The sequence below is a fragment of the Dermacentor variabilis genome, chromosome 7 (genome assembly GCF_050947875.1).
Source record: "Dermacentor variabilis isolate Ectoservices chromosome 7, ASM5094787v1, whole genome shotgun sequence".
Classification (NCBI taxonomy): domain Eukaryota; kingdom Metazoa; phylum Arthropoda; class Arachnida; order Ixodida; family Ixodidae; genus Dermacentor; species Dermacentor variabilis.
In genome coordinates this window covers 92,743,481-92,765,777 of record NC_134574.1, presented here as the reverse complement: position 1 = coordinate 92,765,777, position 22,297 = coordinate 92,743,481, and the positions used below count along the sequence as shown (strand labels likewise).

At 45.5% G+C, this 22,297-nt stretch overlaps 1 pseudogene; it reads right to left on the bottom strand.

Annotated features, from left to right (window-relative positions):
- Positions 1 to 7,827: 7,827 nt before the first annotated feature.
- LOC142588738 (uncharacterized) lies at positions 7,828 to 11,696 on the bottom strand (annotated as a pseudogene).
- Positions 11,697 to 22,297: the final 10,601 nt, after the last annotated feature.

Here is a 22,297-nt window from a genome sequence, read left to right as displayed (position 1 = left end):
CCCTTGAAGCGGAAGAGACAGCAATTCATCTAGCAATTATACTCCTCCGGTAAATATGTTTTCTCGGATTATAAAAGTGCAATTAGTTAGTACGCCAACCGGTCAAATCCGTTGCCCGGCTGCTAAAATCTTCGAATCACCACCTCGATCTAATCGCCTCGTTGCCCTCCTTTGCATGGGTCCCTACACATAGCGAATACCCAGGTAACAGTCGTGCTCACACCCAGGCTCGAGCACTCCTCAGCAGGGCTGAAAGCCTACCTTCGTCTCGCCGTGCCTGGGAGCGACTCTTCAGTTACCATGAACCTCTTTGACAGAAATCACCGACTGATGTATTCTCCACCGCATTAGTTTCTTTCCAGAAGTAACCTGCGTTTGTGGCGCCTTCTGCAAATGGCCACCGTCACGATATCTTTCTTCTCTCTAATGTAACACACAGTCAAACCTCGCCTGACTACGACTGCTGTCCTAAGACTTCAGTCGACTACAACCACATCTTTCTTAACTGCCCGAATAAGGCCAAGGCTCCATGGCAAAGATGACATCACCTTGTGCGATCGGAGGCTACTGATCGGAGTGGTAATTTGCACTGCCGGGAGAAAATGCCTCTTCAAGGACAAAAACAGCAAAATATATTCACTTTGACACGCTAGAAACGGCAACTTCTTTTTCGCATTAAAAAAATGATATTCGCAAAGGGAAATACGTGCTTGTTGTACTCTGGATATATAGTAAGCACTAGCTGTATTTTGCATTCGAATTTCATTTTGAGCTATGATAATGACTTGCGAAAATATTGCAAACATTCAGGTTTTTGATGATGACTACGTTATATTTAGCGACATTTCTGACAACGCTGATACCAAAATTCTGCACAAAAATCGTAACGCTATGTGAAGCTGGTGTCACCTATTTTAACGCAACTTACCCCATCTAAGTACAACCGGACTCAGTCATAATTAACGTCTCTGCCTTTCGATTATGTTGTTATCTTTCTATGCGTGTCACACGCACCGCAATTCCTACGGCGAACTATTGCCTAAATAGTTACACTTTAAATGTATTAACCTCTCAAATGTACTTCAGCGTCTATATAACAACAGTTCGCTGATCTGTATACTTCAATAATGCAGCCTAAAAATACAAACCACTTGCAAAGTTTTATTTGTTGGTATTTCTCTCCTGCTTCTTCATCCACAACTATAATTTGAGACAAGACGTTAGCATGTAGTAAGCTGGAATACGCTTCATTTATCTGGAATCCGCATTATGAATCCCTTATTCAATCATTTGAGCGAGTTTGATGTATTGGCAGGCGTTTTAATGTTTGGGATTCATGCAGCCATCCGAATCTTTATAAGAAACTTCTTCCAACCACCTTCGCTTTGTGCATGTCGTAAGTACTTTCGTGTTGCTATGTTTCACAAACATACTTTTGAGAATTCCTACCTGAATGATAACCTTATTTCAGCCCCCAACATACGTTTCATCTCGCGTTGATCACGGCCATAATGAATGAATTTCGCACGCACTGGTGCACAAGCCATGAATGTTTCATTACCCGGACTTCTAAAAATTTAAGCATGTTACCAGCACTTTAAATGAGATTGATTCCCCATTCCGCAAGGAATCGTGTCTTTATGCTTGAGGCTGCAATAAATAAATAAATAACTTCCGTAGACCGCTGGGCCGCCAACTAACCCATGTAGTTGAGAAGTACTGCCTTTATATTTTCTAGATATTGATCAGTGATCCAAGCGTTATTTGTACAACGCAGTTCACACTGATATAATGCACCAAAGAAATGCAAGTATATCACTGCACTCGGGAAACATCTGGGTCATTCCGCACTCAACAGAGATATATAGTGCTGTTTTTTTATGTTTGCATGACATTTATTCGAAGTTTGAAAGCAAGTGGAAACAAATTTGTGGTATCAATTAGAAACAATCAGCAACTAAGTAGCAACATACTGAGTTTTGTTGAGGAGCCCGTACGCCTGAGTACACGGATCTAGACGATAATGATCCCTCTGGTTCAATTCGCGATAGCGCCAACAAAGTCTTGTGAGCCCGGAAGTACTGTTACGCAAACACTACGAAAGCGACCATGCCTAAATAATTTGTTGGGATTATCGTGAAATTGTCATATAAATGGCTCGTAGCGGAAGAATCTGGAACGCAGGAGCGTACGTCGTCCTACTTATAGTTCCTTTGCATGTGTCGAAGTGCAACCTCCGCGGTCTGCATTTCATTTCCAAACCATCGAAATTTGGCCGCTGCCTAATTGATAGAACCCACGATATCCGTAGTGGCCAAAGCAGAACAAAGCATATCTGTAGGCGCAGACAAGAAAATTTGATTGACCTTGGTGGCTAGAAATATATCGTCTAATTCAGTCAAACCGACCGATACAAGCTCAACGCAGCGTAGGGGCTAACATCTAGATTTACAGCCCACCTCATTGTTTTCTCAGCGGCTAGCGCTGGGCACGAGGTCACTTGTTTGAATTCTGGACATGGTGGCTTCAATCAGCTGGCAACTACATAAAAAAATGCTCGTGTACCGGTCATCAGCTGCATTAGGATGTTCCCCCAGGGGCAAAAACAAATCCACAGCCCTCTTATGCAACACAATGGACATCGCTGCCCAAGAATGACATTGGAAATCTAGGTCAAGCCAGCGAAGGAATGACCTAATGCAATATATAATCATCAATTAATAAATAAACTTACTAATTGACAAATCAATCAGTTTGTTCATTTCAAGATTTACATGAGAACAAGAATTTAAGCGAAGCTTTTTTTCCAGATGCGCCTCGCGAATGCCTTACGAAGGAAGCAGGAATACCAAAGTTGACAAAGAATGTAGCAATAAGCCACCATTTTTCTTACCTCGAGTGTAGGCGCAGTGGGCTGCATGACAGGTTTAACACCGGGACAGGAAATGTAAAAGAGGAGCGCCGTAGATAGCGTAGTACGCGAAATTTATTGCCTTGTCGCGAGCCGACAGATCGAGCCAACAAAGATATTCGTATATAAGCATGCGTCGAGATCGCAACCAACGGGTACCCAAGCAGTAGAAGACAAGAGTATAGTTACCGTAGATGCTGGGAAAAGGAAGCGCTGGGTGACGACGAGCATGTTCATCTTTGTGCGCCTTCGGCAGAAGCGCGGTCGATAGCCTACATATCAGTGTTGAGATGGCGCGTACTCTCGTGTGAAAGCAAGATAAATGCTTGCACAACGACGAAACGGCATTGCTCTAAAAGGCGCAAGCTCCTGCAGCCACGTGTCTGGTGAACTAAAGAAATAAGGCACATAAGAGGACAGCACTTGATGTGCGACTGTATTCGCTGCCATTTCAGTGGCGAATCGTGAAGAAAGACTGCTATTTTCGTTGAAGTCCATGGTACGCTAGGTGTTGAGCATCAGTTGCAGCTGAGAATTAAGAGTGCGGAGATTTCTTGCAGCCTAATGAATGGGCCACCCGCACTTTTTCCGAAAGCATTCACATGCATCGAGGTTTCTTCAACGAATGGTAGACGAGTTCCGTCATATAGAAGGAGACCGGCTGGTGTGAACGTAGCCTCCTTCAGATGGCACTGAATGTGCAGCAAATTTGCTGTCAAGAAATGAAAAGCGGCCGGGGTCAGCACTAGGGCTTCAACGTCTTGTGGTGGCTCACCTACCTGGACTATCATCATGAATGTGCTTGTAAACGGGCCCAGTGACCCGAGAGCAACTTGACGGCTTACGCGGGTGCCTGTCCTTGGTTGCTCACGGTGAAGTTTTCTGACGAAGCGATACGACACCTAAAGAAGGGACTGTAACAGCCGATCTCGTTGCATTGATAGAAGCGCATGATTGTCAAACGCCGAGGGTATGCGTCGGTGCGCCTGGCTTGCGAGTGTGGGGCACTGCAGTAGAGCGTCCCACTATGTGGGCCTCCAAGGCAAGAGATAAGGCAGCATTAACTATAGATGGGCGGGCTAGGCGGACGAAGCGTTGTACCTTCGGTCAGTGATGGCCTCGATGAAGGCTTTGTTTGCAATGAAATCGGCGGTGGAGTGGGGCAACCAGCCACGGCCTCCCAGGAAAGGAAAGAAGCAGTCACTTCTTGCAGGTTGTAGTAGCCCTGTTGCACATGCTGTAATTCTGTAAGATATAAGTGCTAAAGATGGGTATCACCGAAGCGGGACTCAAGTGTACAGCCTAAACTTGCGTAGTTAGACGGGTCGGATGCCCGCAGGAACTCCAGAAATTCAGCGGCAGCATAACGAAGCTGAATCACAAGGATTTGAGATTTGTAGGGAGGTAACCAGGAGTGGAGAGCAGTAACAGATTCAAACTGCATGAGAAAGGAGACCATGGCGTGGTACCGTCCAAGGTAGGTGGACTTGGGGTGAGTCGCTGACATTTCTGCATGACGGACTTTGGAAACGGAGATTAAGGCGCCGAGACAGACCGAGCAGGATCAGTGGACGCGGGCAACATGATGTTTGAAGCACGTGTGGAGATGTCGGCGACGCGTCTCTCGGCGGAAGACATTCGTCCGAATAAGCAGTTTCCAACAGAGAGCGGTCATTGGTCAAATCGTGTTTGGACAGAGTCCAGGAGAGCCACTACGCCAGGCGCAGGCTGACGGTGAGTGCAATTCGAATGCGCAGGGTGCATGCTTGTAGGAATCGTATCAGAAAGTGAAGCCCATGATGGGGGGGGGTGGCATTTGTGTAGGGGTGGGGTCGCTCGAGGAAAGGGCGTGGTCCAGTTGAGTGGCCGATGAAGTTAACGGCATAGATTGGGGTACTGATGTGAGCGAATGAATTATAATGGGAGACGTCTTGCTGCGGGTTAACATGACCGCTGTCATCGAAATGTAAAGGGAGCCCATCGCCTTTAGCATGCTTTAACCGCTGCACGACACACCCAAATATCAGCCGTTCCAAATACCAGCTATTCCTCTTGATGATGCTGATGTCCTTGATGAGTTTGGCGCTTACCCACTTACCCACTATTATGTATCCTTCTGCTCTACCTGCTATTCTTCTTCTTTCACTTGCGGCGTTCTTCGTTACGGTTACAATATGCAGGGGTAGTACTGATGTTGCATGTTGAGCTATGCCGGGCGATGACGTCACTCCTATAAAAGAAAGAAATTGTAGTAGAAGTCGAGAACTACTGTCTGAGCTGTAAAATCGTCACTGTAACCGTCTCAACAAACATGGCTGTCCTTCTTGGATTTCAAATGAAAATTTAACAATTTAGTGCATAATTATTTCATGCCTCAGACAGAAACGAGTAAGGCCATACTTTTGCAAGGGGCCACATGCTAGCATTAGGAAAGAAACGTTTTTTGAAATAAATAAATGATTACGAAATGACAAACGAAATTTCTCGCTTCTCATATTCATCCTTCATCGTTTCTTGATGAGTGGTAAACCATTCTTTGATTTTCGAACGTCTAAAACACTAAAATGTCACAAATGCATTTATGATTGTACATAAATTCTAAAGTGCACATACATGTACAAACAATACTTGTAAATGTGTAGAACAACGGCATATTCTTAACGCACCTAAATATATGTTGGAATGAACAGTACAACAGAAAGATGAAACACCTTATCATTTCAAATTTAGCTGTCATCCAAGGAGGCCACAAAGCCTCGGAGCGTAAAAAAGCGTACATTTTTTTTTTTAAATGTAGCTAACGTTTGTGCATCTGACGTGGTTTGAGAATTTTTTTGACTCAGCGGTTGAATTGATTGCATCAAGGATTCAGAACGCGGATTAAGATGACTGAAGCATATAACAGTTTACTTCAGGCTAATGTCTTGTCTAAAATCGCCTATATTGACGAAAAAGCAGAACATAAGTGTCTCCAAATAATATTTTGCAAGTGGTCACTATAATTTGACTGCGTTATCGACGTGTACAGAGTCCCAATAACGCAAAACTATTCCAATATGTTTTTATTCCAATCTGCTGGCGTCAAATTCGCGTAACCGCAGACGCAAGCATCGGGCGGTGACCCACAGGGTTGTCTGAACAGACCAATCACACGCTCTCGTCGTTTATAGGAGGTCTCTTTTGTTTGCCGGTAAAGCGAATAACGTTGCCTACACTGAGTGGTTTGTCTTATCTAATTGGCTGAGAAGAGGCGTGGATCACGCTCAAGTGGAGTGGGATTCAATGGGGCGGACCCAGTCCGCTGAAAACTGATTACCGGACAAAAAGGGTGGTGCCGGCGTTTGCGATTGGTCCACTTTCTCTTACTTGCCTTGCGGTGGCTGGTCAAAAATCGCGGCGGCATACAAGGGACGCTTAAGAATGACGCTAAAACGGTCCCTCAGCAATGAAGATTGGGCTGAACGAGGTCTTAAACCTGCTGAAAGTGTTTGAAAACATTACATGGCCACACATAAAGCTTTATTATACGCAAATAAACCCATGCTATCCGGCAGGTGCGAGTAGCCAGTGCCTGAGCCGTCGGCAGCAGCCATATTTTATTCCTTTCGGAACGGGACAGCCTGCGGCTATACAGAAGAAAATTCAGTTTTGTTCGGCATTATAATGCAACTTTTGTGACGTCGCGTGACAGGCAGGTGAAGAGGGTGCAGCGCGAAAGCTACTGGTGAAAAGGCGTCGAATCGGAAATAACTATTTTTGTTTTGTTCGGTGAAATCACGCATATTAATTGAGTACACATCATATCAGATGGCGAGCTATCGCGGTTTCCGTGACGTCACCTGACGGACAGTTGAAGTCGGGGTGGTCCAAAAAAGTTTTTGACCAATTGCGGAGGGCTGATTGCAGAATTGGAATAGAAAAGGTTGGAATAACTTTACGTTATATCACCTCAGATCACCGAAGTGTTGAGGTTCTATAGACGCTCAATTACCTTTAAGAGGTTTGTACGTGTAAAGCATAATTTTTTGGCAATACGTTGGAAATTGAATTTTCGTACGTGTTACACGCATAGAAAGATAACGAGATACTCGAAAGGCAGGGAGGTTAACCAGGACTAAGCCCTCTTATACTTAGATGGTATAAGCTGTGTTAAAATATGTGACACCACCTTCAGACAGCGTTAAGATTTTTTGTCCAGAATGTTGGTATTAGCGTTGTCAGAACTGTCTCTAAATATAACGCAGTCATCACTAAAAAGACGAATGCTTGAAAAAAATTCGCGAGCTAAGTCATTATAGTAACTCAAAATCAAAAGAACTTAAGATGCAAGAAACAATGAGGACTTACTGTATATCGAGGCTGCAACAAGCACGTATTTTCCTCCAAGCGTCTCATTTTGCGAAAAAAAGTTGCCGTTTCTACCTTGCCAAAGCGAATTGTCTTTATTTCTGTTTTCTCCTTCAGCAGTACTTTTCTCCCGCAAATCCAATTACAGCTTTGCTGAGTCACAAGAGAACAATATAATGGGAGCAGGGGCCAGGAAGAAAACGAAGCAGCGAGACGATTGTCCCTCAGGCCGGTCTGGATCACGGGGCAGTTTTGTGCTTCGGCGAACCCTCGGGCCCAGTCGAATCCGTAGCTCCGGCTGCGAGCTACGCAGCGCAGCCACCGATCGCAGAACGTGTTGTCACCTTTGCCATGGAGCCTTGGGCTTGTTCGGGTGGTTTAGAAAGATGTGGTTATAGTCGACTGTAGTCTTGGGGACACAAGTAGCAGTTAGGCAATGTTTGACCGAGGGTTACATTAGAGAGAAGAAAGGTATCGTGACTGTGGCCATCTGTAGTCGGCCCCACAAACGTAGGTCACTACAGAAAAAAAATGTATGCGGTAGAGGATACATCACTGCGTCATTTCGGTCAAACAAGATCACGGCAGCTGAGGAGTTGATCCCTGGCACTGCGAGACGAAGGCAGGGGGCTTTCAACCCGGTTGAGGAGTGCTCGAGCCTGGGTGTGAGCACCCGTGTCGACTGGGTATTCGCTATGTGCAGGGACCCAAGGGAGGGTGACGAGACGATTACATCAGGATAGCGGTTCGAGGATTCTAGCAGCCTGGTAGAGGATTTGATGGTTGGCATACTTACTAATTGCAGTTTTATAATCTGAGAAAACATACTTAGTGGAGGTGAAAAGCGTGGCAATTTGTTCGAGCTGGTATGTGATAACTTTCTTTCACTTGTAGCCTAAAATTATAAATTTTGTTGCTTGGTTTTTTGTAATCTCTTGATGTCACATTGTTCACCGAGTGTGTAAGTAGCCTTCTGAGTCACGAAATAAACCATCAGTTGGAAGTTAGCGCTCGCTCTGTTCTCCGTTCCCTTTAATTATCCATTCCACCTTCCGTTTTCCGCTTCCTGAGCTACGCTACAAGGCTAAAAAAGTCTTACTTAGAGGAGGAGTGTGTAATTGCTAGTTCAATTGCTGTCTGTTCCGCTTCCAGAGATGCTTTAAAATTTGTAATAGACACAGTGGCAATGGGTTTCGGAATCCGTCTACAACGGCTAATGCGAAAGCTGGCTTGTTAGAATATTCGGGCGCGTCTACGTAAACTGTCGGAGTATAATGAGCGTAGCTCTTGTACAGATCTTTGCATGTACCTTCTCGTATCATTCGATTGTGCTCTGGGTGTGTGTTTTGTTCGCAAGTTTTGGGCTACATTTCTGCATTTTTCTAATAGAAAACTTCAAGGTGAATAGAAAAAACGAGATGATGATATAATATTCATGCTGCCAATCTGTCTGATCAGTATTTGCGATTTTTGTTCAAGTTGAGTCAATAATAGATAGCAGTTATTCCTTGAGATATGGGGACCTTATACTCAACACTCTAGGATGGGAGGAGAACAAAGTATTCTTTATCAAATTCATCACTTTGCTGGACTTAAGTCAAAACAAAAGGTGTTCAGATGCCTAATTGTTTGGCAGGACAACCGCCTCTTCCATTATTATCCACTAATATCTCTAACATACCACACTGTCGCGTCCTTTCGCATTACCGCTGGGTGGAGTAGTTACGAAATCTTCGAAAACTTACCAACGGTTGATCAAATACAATCACTCGAGTAACATCTCTCAACGTGAAAGCGCCGTGTTCTTTCTCGCAGCTTCGGCGTTCTAGTAATTCGAGAATCAAGAGAAAACATTTACACTATCAACCAGTTTTTTTAAAAAAGAAGCATTCAGCAAGTCTGGAGAGAGGCCGATACGCGCAGTACACAAACAGCAACTGCAAGCAGTAGGGGAGATACGGGAAAAGGCGACACTTTTCACAGATGTATTTATAGTTTTGTTTATTTTGTACGCAAATTTATGTTTGATGGGTTGTAGTAAAAGGGGGAACACACTGCACACACTATGAGGTGCACTGGTTTTTACCACGCATAGCGCAGCTTTAAAAGAAATAGCTTGCAACAACTAAATTCCGTCCCATTGTGCGCCAACCTTTGGGCGGAGTGGGACATTACTTCAGAGAAATGGGTCATCTGTAACGCATGGCTCCAAGCGTCTTAAGCAAAAATTATAAGCCAATTTATCAGCATAAAACTTGAAGCACGATTGCGGACCTTTTGTTCCCCAGACAGATTTTGGAACTGGTAGCTTCATCACTATATCCTTGACTGGTACAGTCCCTATATTTTCATGAAGAGGAAAGTGATACTTTGCGCTGTCTTACCTTCGAGGAAAGTGGAGCCATACTTACAAGTTGTTGCTCCTCACAATTGTAGATGCGGTCCAGAGTTAGCTTGTACTAGTCGTTTATGCCGTTTATGTTTGAAAGGCAAGTATCCGGTTCTGCTTGTTGAAGCTTGTTGCCTTACCGAGATTGGTCGCTTACGGCGGTCGAAGCGATAGCTCAGGATGGCGGTCCATAATACCCATAAATAAGTCTCTTCCAGTTAACCGCTTCACTTGACGTAAAGCTAGGCACTTGCGGTTTGAGGTTGTTGCAAATTGGTACGCCACTGAACAAACCTCCTTTCTCGTAAGCCGATAATGCAACTTGCTTGCTTTCAAAAGTACTCTTTTAGGATTGCTATATTTTCTTCTGTGAAGACCATTCCCCAGAACAAATAGGACATGAACAAGATGCCGTCTCTGTCACCACATTCTTTGTACTTCTTAACTTCTCGGCCAAGCGATAATATTTATTCTGCTTTCTCTCTCATGCTTGCCTTTTCATCGCACACCAGTCTAACAGCATCCAGCGTCGAACTGTTCGATTTTGAAGATCTGTCAGGATGCTTTTTCTTGTATAGCCTTTGCGCCTGCTTGAAAATTGAAATGAATGAATTATTGTGTGTGTGTGTGTGCGTGTGTGCGTGTGCGCGCTCACGTGTGTGTGAGTGTGTGTGTGTGTGTGTGTGTGTGTGTGTGTGTGTGTGTGTGTGTGTGTGTGTGTGTGTGTGTGTGTGTGTGTGTGTGTGTGTGTGTGTGTGTGTGTGTGTGTGTGTGTGTGTGTGTGTGTGTGTGTGTGTGTGTGTGTGTGTGTGTGTGTTTGTGATAATTTTATTTGGAATCCGGCGAGTGGCAGGCCCGGGCTTGGGGCCGTCTACATGGCCATTGGGAGCTGCTGCTCCCGTGTGGCCTCCAAGGCTCGCTGGATGGCCCAAAGTTGGTGTTGGAGTCCTGAGCTGAGCAGCACGACCGACCAACGTGCCCGTAGACTTTCCGGGGAGACTGCCATTTTACCTTGGTATATTTCACATCCCCACATTTGTTGAAGTGTGGCTTTAACAGACTAGCATAGCTTGCACATAGTGCTCTCGTATATATCGGGGTATAATGTTTTAGTTGCACCAGACTCGTATAAGTTTCTGTTTGTAATCTTCTCCAAGTAACGGAATCAGATCTGTTCAGTTGAGTGTGAGGCGGTGGTAATACTTGCCTCCGATTTTGATTGAATTTGGAAATATCGCTAAATCTTGTCAATCTCAATTTTTCTCTCCAGATCTCCTCTTCCGCGTTTTCCTGACCAATGTAAATCACTCTTTGCTCAGCTTGGCGAGTAAGACCTCGAGCTTCGAGGTGTGCTACCTCGTTGAGGTTGTTTGCTAGAATGCCTGGAGACGTATGCGGTGGGAACCAGAGCAATTACTTGCCGTTCTTCTCTGCGTTGGAGAATTTTGCCTAATTGACTCTGATGATGAGCCATTCCTCAGGAGAGATCCTACCTTTTGCATAATTTCTAATGGCAGCTGGCGAATCGCTAATGATGTACTGAGCATTCGTGGAGACCAATGCGAGTGCATTGGCTACCTACTCTGCTGTTTCGGAATGTTTGGTATTAACTGATACGATTGCAAGCGATTTTTGTGTGTGATCTACGATTACTGCAACGTAGCTATTTCTGTGCGAGTATTCAGCTACGTCTACGAATGTTGCTCTGTTGTCTGACCCAAAGTTTCGGATCACTTTCTCGGCTCTACTCTTGCGTCTGCCGCCGTTGTAAGCTGGATGCATGTTCTTGGATAAATTTGGTACTAGGAGTTTGTCATGAATTTCTGTCGTTATCGTCCCCTTTTCTCCGTATAGATTGTGGTAATTCATTCCTAGCTTGCTTAGTATATGTCATCCCGTTGTGGTTTTGATTAGTCATTCGGCCTGAGATTTTTGTTGTGCTTCACGAGTTCGTCCAGTTTCTTGTTGAGTCCTAACTTTGGCAACAGATCCGTGCTCGTACTGATGGGAATCCTTAGGGCTAGTTTCTCTGCCTTTTATGCGAAGCATATTACTAGAGCTCAACCCAGCTCCTCAGGCGCGGCGGTGTCGCCTTCAATGACCTTTAGTGACCCCATGCCATACCACGTGACACCGTGACGTCACGACAGAGGAGAAACGGGGCTCCAACTCGCGCCGTCGCTCGCGGCGTCGCCTTCAAGGCTGACCACGTGACACCGTGACGTCACGACAGAGGAGAAACGGGGCTCCAACTCGCGCCGTCGCTCGCGGCGTCGCCTTCAAGGCTGACCACGTGACACCGTGACGTCACGACAGAGGAGAAACGGGGCTCCAACTCGCGCCGTCGCTCGCGGTGTCGCGGCGGTATATAAGCAGCTGCGCTTGCCTCTGCTAGACACTCACTAGGTGAGATGCCTTCTGGAGACAGAGCTGCTCGTTGGAATGAGAAGCGAAGGTTGCGGCGGGCTACAGAGACTGATGAAGAGCGGGAAGAACGTCTGGCCAAGCAACGTGCTCAGTATGCGGCTCGGCGACAACGTTCTACCCATGCCTTACCGAGATTAGTCGAGAACACCAAGTATAACCGAGCATAACCATGCCTTACCGAGATTAGCCGAGAAAGACCAAGTATAACCGAGAACAGCCATGCCTTACCGAGATTAGCCGAGAAAGACCAAGTATAACCGAGAACAGCCATGCCTTACCGAGATTAGCCGACAAAGACCAAGTATAACCGAGAACAGCCATGCCTTACCAACTTTAGCCACCAATATGCTTCGCATCTGTCTAGGCTTAACCAAGCTAAGCCTCAGCGAATTTTTTTTTATCAGGTTGTTAATTTAACTCTTTTAAGCTGCAAATAGATTGTGGAATGCTGCTATGTACGTGATCTGACTGATTACGAATGATTGTATTAACCGTATGATGCTTTCTTCCATCATACCCTGGTGCTTGTTAGTAATTTGTTTGATTAATGTCATGGTGTTTGTTACCTTTGTGTCTAACTTCTTTACGGTTTCCCCATTTGTGCCTTTGTTCTCGATTACTAGTCGGAGCACCTTGAGCTGGTTGACTATTGGCATATTCCGCCTGTTCATTGTGTGTAGCTTGATTTCCTCATGAGCCTTGTTTCTGTCGTATCCTTTGGGAGGCCTGCCCCTAATTGTGGGGTTGTACAACCAACGTTCAGATTTTTCTGCAGAGCATGTGAGGCCTCTTTCTAGGAGGTGTTCCTCTACTCTGTGAAGTGTAGTCTGGAGGGAGTGTTCGATTTATCCGTCGCTGCCATCGCAGGTCCAGATACTAATATCGTCCTCGTAGATTGTGTGATTCAGGGACTCTATGTGAATAAAAGTTTCGGGGTGTCCCATCAAGATGATATTATACAGCATCGGCGAGACGACAGCGCCATGCGGCGTGCCGCCCCCCCCCCCCCCCTATGTTGATCTCAGGCGACGTGAGCGTTTCGACGGAGATCACTGCTTTCCTATCTGATAAGAAGCTCTTGATGTGGTAATACGTCCGTGCCCTAGTCATATTGGTTCGATGTTTTCCAATATGGTTGCGTGGTTGGCATTATCGAAAGCCTTTTCAAGGTCAGGGCGTAAGATAGTCCCTGTTGAATGAATGTAATAATCGATTATTTGTTGCTTTTATAATAGAATATCTGTTGCTTAAGTTGGAGCATCCCATCTTGTGCCACTATCTTGAAATTATTCAAGATAGTGACCAATGAAATTTCCGAGTGAGAAATAGTCCGGACGTACACGAAGAGAAATTGCTGAGGATATTTGCAGCTTTATCATGGGAAAACAAGAGAATAAAGCTCAGCCACTGGTACCCCTTTTGCAGTCTTCACTCTGACCTGCCGAACAGTGTAGAGTCGGATATGCCGTGTTTTTCTGCCTGTCCTTTCGTTAGATATGTCGGAGACCGAGGATTTTCGCATAACATTACACGTCCCATGCCCTTACCATATAGTTGACACCCCATCTAATGCTCACACATCATCAAACACTAGCTACGTATTAGAGAAATGAGAAATAACTTCCTGAACCGTCCCCCCCCCCCCCCACCGAGTAAACACTGCTTTGGAGAAGCATGCCCTGTGTGATGTATTTCCGTTAGAGCCTTCGGAGTGCTAATGACTTTTTCTGACAAATGCGGTGTCGGGGCATATATACGTGGGTTTCATCGTCAGCGGCGTCAGCAACTATTAGACCCGCGAAAGCACTCGCCGTCTGAACAAAGGACCTGCGATTATATCTGGACAATTTATTTGTTTCCAGGGGACCTTTTCTTGCAAAAATAATTAACAAAGTGATGCGATAACGTTCGACATTAGTATGGGACAACGAACTACCCGTTCGCACTCACTTGCGCCGCGGCGGAGCCACTGTCTTACTGAGACAGGCAAGCTTCCATCCGTTACAAATGGAGGTGAGACGGAGCTAAGGTGGTGGAATTACATTTGCCAGTTCTTATGGGGAAAACAAAGTGAAAATGTTCATTGGTGGCAGATAACCATGAGTTTTGATTATTCCGCTGTAAATTACTCGATTATATGCCTCGGTTACGATAACCATCTCAGACACAAACCTATGTTCCATTCAGCCGAAGTAATTTTGTTCCATCATGTATGATGACGACCGTTCATTACCCGTGGCTTTGTGTTACCAATATTTCTATGACTGAAAAAATTATTTTTACTGGAGTTTCTAACAATTTCAAGTTGGCTGTACGAAGTAAATTTATGTAAACGTTTTCTTGTGCTTTGTTTCCATAGACTGTTGTGCTAGAGATGTATTTGTAAACCACGAACTTGTATACCAACTTTTTGAACCATCCTCGTATAATGAAGGTAAAGAGACGCTCAACTAGTTCAATGAGGTCAAGGCACTGCCATGTTAGACCATTTCCGTTCATGTGCTTGCACATGCTTTTGACGTTGCTTCAAATGACATTGTAGTTAGACCTCTTGTCACATCGACTAAATAGCGGTATTTCGCACCGAGTGTATTGCGTCCATGTCCGAATCAGCAACGACATCGTGAATAAGTACAACTACTCTGCCACACCAGATGTTGTCCTTCGCGATGTAAAAATTGCTCTGTTTGAGGAGCCCAATTGAGCTCAACAGCGGCCCTAAATTCCGAATACAGCGCATCTTAGCGATACGCGCCGTCCGACAGCCAAGCGATCAGCAAGATCAACAAACCCCCGTACACAGGCAGACGTGATATACAGGTATATGTCCTTTCCAGACATGTAGCTGTACCTGACTTTACAAATCGTGTCTTGCCTAATCATTTGCCATACCCCTGCGCTAACGTCTAACTTCTGCACTAACACATCTAACTAAATGTGACGTCGAGTTTAAGCGCGAAACGGCACAGGTCGACGCATTTCAACAACTCAAACGACGCATGCAGTCGCCACCGATGCTTGCGCGCTTCGACGATGACCTCGGTGCAGAAATCCACACTGACGCCCGTAGCCTAGGCCTCGACGCCACTTTACCCTAGTAGAAAGACGGACCTGAACGGGTGATAGCTCATACTAGCCGGTCGCTGTCAAAAGCGGAATGCAATTATTCTACTACCGAAAAGCAATGCCTTGCGATAGTTTTGGCTAGATCTAAATTCCACCCTTACCTATATGGCAGGAGTTTAACTCGTCAGCGACCATACACGTAGTGTCGGCTAGCGAACTTAAAGCGCCGTTCAGGACGCCTCGCATAGTCGAGCCTCAGCCTGCCAGAATATGGCATGTGTTTTAAAGCGAAATCTTCATTGGTCGAACTTGCGATTTCGCCGTGGTGGTGCTCCAAGGAGGCACATGCCATCACAATGCGCGCCTCAACGCGGATACTTCTCTCTCTCTCGCTTCCTAGTCACTACTGCGCATGCGCCCTTGGTAGGACCGAGCCGCAGGTGTGCCGACGCTGCGCAGCGCCGCGCCTTTCCGTTGCCGCCGTTGGTATGACGTCACACCGCTTTCCTCAACGTTGCGCTCGCCTCCACTCGCTTCTCCAGCGGCATCGCATGCCTGATAACATGTCGGTGGATTGGCAAGGAGAACTCGCGTGCGCCGCGACAACACTTCAGGCGGCAGTATGGACAACGACAATTCTGCTAAGCAGGAGGAGGCCTGCAATTGACATAGGAACTAGATGAAGACGAAACAAGCCACCCAGGAAGCAGACGAACAGTGCGCCGTACGACTGGCTAGACAACCAGACTAACCTGGACTTGGAATGAAGATTAACCAAGGCTAACCATGCCATGTCTTAGCTTTCGCTACATATATCGTGGCATAGCCGAGCTAAGTCCATGGCAATTTTTATTCTAGAAGTCCGGACGAAAGCACTCTGATGCTGATTGCCTATCCCACGCGCCCAGTGACCCGCTGCCGCATGATGACGAGGGTGACGACGCCTTCTTTAGAATAATAGGCGCCGAAGACTTGCCTCAACATCAACGCCAAGACCTGGAGCTAAAAGGCCTCGTTGAGTATTTGGGAGAGACTGCCAACATTGTCCCTAGGGGTATTTGGGCGAGGATTGTCTTTGTTCGCGCTTTAAAACGCACTACTAAATCATAAAGAGGAACTTCTCAACTGTTTGCACCGAGCGCCTTCTTGTTGTCGCCACAACGCTGCGTTCAGAGGTACTGCACGCCGTACATGACCATCCAACCTCTTGGCACCAAGGATTCCCCCGGATGCGGTCGCGGAAATAGAAATGAATTACTGGCGACAATTGACCACCAACTTCGCCCGTTGCGCCAAGACATTCCGAGACTGTCAGCGACGGAAGACACCGCCGGCAAGGGCAGCCGCAATACTGGACTTCTACATGCAATCGAGCCTCCTTCTCGAACATCTCAGCAGATCGAGATGCGTTTGTTGGGAACTTTTCTGACGTCAACATCCGCAAATAGGAAAATCAACGTGCAGATAGGCTACCTAAGTCGCTTCGCTGAAACGAAAGCTCTGCCGATAGGTAGTGCAGCAGAAGTGACGAAATTCTTTACAGAGAGAATTCTGCTGCAACATGGCGCCCCAGAGGTCATCACCGTCAGAGGCACGGCCTTTACAGCTGAGTTCGCCCAACCGTCATTAAATACACTCAGCCAAGCCACAGGAGGACAACTGCCTAGCACACGCAGGGTTAACGCAGCGCCCGAATAAGAGCGCCCCTGCCATCCTAGCAATGTGCGTCGATGGGAAACACCAGACCTGGAATCCTTGCGTACATAATCTTCGCTTACAACACGGCGGTGCAAGAAACTATGCAGATCCCGCCGTTCAAGCTGCTTAACGGCAGGAACCCGACGACGACTCTTGACGCCATGCTGCTGCACGTCACCAGCGAAAAGAATCTTGACGTCGCCACCTATCTCCAGTGCGCCGAGAAGCCCGAAAGCTCGCCCACCTGCTGGTCGAAAACCAGCAGACAACCGACAGCCCACACTACAACCTTCAGAGACGTTATGTAGAGTACCAGCCCGGTGACCGCGATTGTGTGTAGACTGGGATTCGCCAAAGAGGACCGAGTGAGAAGCTACAAAAACACAAGAAGCTACCCTACAAGATCATCCAAGCATTGGTACACTCGACTATCATGTCATGACAGACAGCATTTCGCTATCACAGCGGCGACGCTCACGACCTAAACAGTACATGTGCGACTTAGGCCGTTCTTCCAGCATTAAAAGAATTTCGGACTGCACATAGATGAACTTTTTTAACTGTTTCACTATGAGATTTGTTTCTTTTCGGATGATTTTGTCTTATAAGTGTCCTTTTTTGTGTCGCTCTCTCGTTATGTTTGTAGCATCGTGACCATGGTTTTTCAGAGGGGGCCATAGACGCGTTGTCTTGTTTATCTTTTATGGGTGAGTGATTTTCACTGCCTAACAAATGTTAAAGCTCAGCGGGGGATGTGTCTGCATGTACAGGGATTTTCTCGAATGTTATAGAAGGTACTGTTGTGACCGAAGCTTATGTAATCGAGTGCATGTGCGACGTGAATTGGGTAGAACTTTCTGGAAAACACGTGGACACCCTCTATTATTCTGGAACCATTGATTGCTCATGTATAAAAAAACCCGTCATGGTTGTTCAGTAGCTATGTGTTGGCATGCTGAGTACGAGGTTGCGGGATCAAATCTCGCCTACGGAGGCCGCATTTCCACCGAGGCAAAATGCGCAAAACCCATGTACTTAGATTTCGGTGCACGTTAAAGAACCCCAGGTGGTCAAAGTTTCCGGACTCCTTCACTACGGCGTGCCTCATAATCAGAAAATGGTTTTAGCACATTAAACCCCGTATTTAAATTTTCTTTTCATGCATAAAAGCCGACTGGTTTGACGAACAGATCAGATTTTCGACAACCGCCGACTATGTTCGCAACTGTCGTGATTTCACTGTAGCCTGTTTTTCTTAGCACTGGTTCGCCTAATGAAGAGTTGTTGCTGTTGTTGTTGCTAGCTATCACGTGTGTGCCTCTTACCCACGATGGGGGATTGGCCATGAAATGCGTGGATTATTCAAAATTATTATGGAAGATAAATATGCGAATATCTAAGGAATTAGCATTGATTAGCGCACAATTTCCTGTAAACATAAAATCAGGAAAGTCATATGGAATGAGCAATAATTATTTTAAAATAAGTTTCGCTATTTACCGCTTAGCTACTATGTCCGCGACCATCATTATCACGTGACTAATTACAAAGTTGTGGTCCTGTGCTGTTTCGCCCTTTGGTTCTCAACCGACAGTTGCGTTTGCTTTAGATTTCTGTCACGATGCTTCTATAGCAATGCATCGGTCACAGTTGGGCGATTTTCCTCAGATCGGTTGTCAATTGTTCGTTCCCTAGAAATTCGGCGCCTAGTGCGACAAGCAAAACACGCACCGGTCTTCCAGGCCACGGAATATAAAGTCTGCTAGTACTTTGTATTTCGCATAGAGCGTGCTCAAACTTAAAGCACCGTTTCCCTGTCGCCGGCCAGCCGCCCACTAGAATGTAATATTAAGCGTTTGCTGACAAGCATGAGTGGGCAAGCACTGTAAGGAAGTCCGCGTTCAGCGAAATGAGCAAGTCAAGGCCGAGAAGCCCACCTATTGAAAAAAATAGAGGAAAGGAAACATGTAGGTAGATTGGCGGCAATCTTGGGGTAAGGGGGCGCCAAGGTAGCCTCTATAAGGGCGCTTCAAAAAATAAAATTTCAGAATAGAAGTGAGGCCGCAAAGCTGCACTGAATGTTTCCTTACTAAGGTAAGGAAGGTTTAGGAATGTTGGCTGTATTGTTTAGAAAGAATAGAGAAGCCTTATGCATTATTTTTGCTACCTTGTCACATTGCTTATTACAAGACAAGATGACGTGGCTCCTAGGGCTTTCTGTCCAGAAGAAAAATTCGGTCAATTTGAGGCGGATAAACGTAAAGGGTGCCTTATGGTGGTGGTCGATTGAAGGATAGCTTCAAACAATCCAATATCATCCGATATTGGATTGGTCGGTCGCGAGCAAGTCGCTAATCTACGTCTACTTTTGCCACAGGACAGCATATGCGGAACAGTCCACGAGCCGAAGCAAGGAAAGGCTATCACCTCTACAGGTGCGGTGCCCAGCCCAGCTGACCACCTCGTCACGACAGTGACTGGTCTGCTGCGTCTGCCCTCTACCGACCAAGCCCCCACATGTAAGCAGGCATCGCTGACGCTGTCACTCACTTTTGGCACCGGCGGTTGCGGTCGCGAGCAAGTCGCTAATTTACTTCTACTTTTGCCACAGGTTGGTCTTTTTTTCCTTTGCTTTCCAACCATATTTTTCTCTGTGTATACCGCTGCCGCTGCTGCCAAATTGCGTGCCGTTTACACAATGCCGACCAATGCTGAGTTGGCAAAAGAAATGGACGCTTTACGGGCTGACGGTGCTGTGATGCGTGACAGCCTGAACATGTTTATTGAACTTTTCGAGACGGTTAAGAAGCAGAATATAGATCTTGCTGTTCAAAACAGGGCTCTGAAAGATGAAAATGTCGACTTGGTACGCAGGGTTTCTGAACTAGAACAGTACTCCCGACTAAATAACGTAGAAATAAAAGGTGTCCCTGCAACCAAAGGTGAAAGCTGTCTTGCGGTTGTTCAGTCTATGGGTGATGCTATAGGATGTAAAATCGCTCCTGAGGATGTGGATACTGCACATCGTCTACCAGCTAAAAAAGAAACAAACATTATTGCACGCTTTTGCTCCCGAGAAAAAAAAAACTCAGCTACTGAAAAAGGCACGCAAGGCTCGCTTGACCACTGTGAACCTTGGGTTTCCACAAAAGGATCAGAAGCCCTTATACGTAAATGAACATCTTACGCAAGAAAGAAAGCGGCTGTTTGCACAAGCTCTTGAGCTGAAAAAAAGCAAGAGGCTGGAAACACCTCTGGACTGACCACTGCGTAATCAGGGCGCGAAAGACAGATGACAGCCGTGTGTACCGGATCTCTAGTGCGGGTGATCTTACTGTTTTCACCTAGCTTACTAGTGTTTGCGGCTGCATATCTTAAACCTGCGCAAGGATGGTTTCTTGTCAGGATCTTAAAAAAAACATTTCAGTGATGAAACTCCCAAGTTGTCGCTAATACATTTCAATATTCGTAGTCTACGAAAAAACTATGACAGCCTCATAGCATTTCGTTCCATAATTAATCACAACTTCTCTTATTACTGTCTACCTGAGACATGGTGGTCACCGGACGATAGAAATTTATATGCGCTACCAGAGTACAATGCAGAGTACTGCTATCGTGCTACGCCACGTGGCAGTGGATCTGCCATATTTATTAAATCATCATTGCCATACAAACGCCGCAATGATCTTGCCTTTTCTAATTTGATCTGCGAATCTATATGGTTAGAATTTGATCAGAGTGTTTTTTCAATTGATGGCCGGAACACAGTGTTAGCGTGCATTTATCGTTCACCATCATCGTCATACTCTGAGTTTTGTCTCCAGTTTGAAAAGTTGTTGCAAACTGTTGCGAACGAAAACAAAAATGTCATTATCTGCAGAGACATCAACATAAATTTTATCGACCCTGATAGTCCATCATGTTCTCATTATCTTGCGTGTTTTCTTAGCTATGGCCTTGCTTCTTTAATTACTTCTCCAACTAGATGTGACATGACAGGATCTAATACGTTAATTGATCACACATTCATCAACTGTACTACAGATCATATGGCAGGAGTCATCGAGCACAGCATAACCGACCACTACCCTGTATTTTTAACTTTAGGTAGAGAAAATTCTAAAGCGACTGAGAAGAAAGAGAAAGTACATTTTTACTCTCAAAATTTTATCTCTATGATACAGTCAAATGACAGGACCGCAGTACTCTGTGAATCTTCCGCGGAAGAGGCTTATCAGTTGTTCTTGGCTGAAGTTACGCGCTGCATTCATGAATGCACTCCTCCATCTATCACAACTCGTTTCTTCAGTTCCCCTCGTAAACCTTGGCTCACAAATGCGCTACTTCGATGTATATTGAAGAAAAATCGGCTCCACAAAAGGGTAATTTGTGAACCATATAACTGTGACCTTAAATCTCGTTTCAAAAAATATTCTAACACGCTTGCAGCAGCACTTAAATGTGCTAAACGAGATTACTTTCAGAACAAGATTTTGAATAATGGCAATAATACGAGGCGCAATTGGCAGGTCATAAACGAATTCTTAAATAATAAATGCCGTGAGCATTTAACAAAAATAAAAACTGAGACGCATACATACTGCCACCCAGCTGATATCGCGAATGCCTTCAGCGAGTATTTTAGCAGTACTTGCGGTTCTCGAACAGATCCCCCATTACCGACATTGCCTCGTCATCTTCATTCTTTCTACTTGCGACCTACGAATGCAAAGGAAGTTCTTCATGTTATGTCTTCGCTTAGATCTACTGGCCCTGGCCTAGACTCTGTTCACCCATCACGTATCAAGTTAGTTTCTAATGAACTGTCTCCTATCATAGCCGATATTGTTAACCAAAGGTTTAAAGAAGGCATATTTCCCAGTTCTCTGAAAGTTGGTAAAATAACACCTGTTTACCAAAAAGGCAATCGTGAACTTCTGAGTAACTACAGGCCTATTTGTATTCTTTCATTTTTCAGCAAAATCATTGAAGGACTAGTTCATACACGTTTATCATCCTACCTAGGAAAATTTATTCTACTATCACCTAAACAGTACGGCTTTCGGTAGGGTTGCTCAACTGAGCTGGCGCTTCTAACCTTCGCCGACAAAGTCAAGAAGGCAATCGACCAAGGCTTGCTGGTTGGAAGTGTATTCATAGATTTAACAAAAGCATTTGATACCATTAATCGCAAAACTCTAATACATAAACTTGAATCTTACGGCATAACTGGCCCAGCACTTCAGCTTATTTTTAGCTACCTAACAAATCGTACTCAAGTTGTTCAGATTGACGGCAAACTCTCATCTGCTAAGGACATATATCGAGGCGTTCCTCAGGGCTCGATCCTTCGCCCGCTGCTGTTTCTGCTATTTATCAACGACCTGCCTAATGTTCTAACCACTACGGACTGTATATTATATGCAGACGACACGACTATTTTTACATGTGCTAAC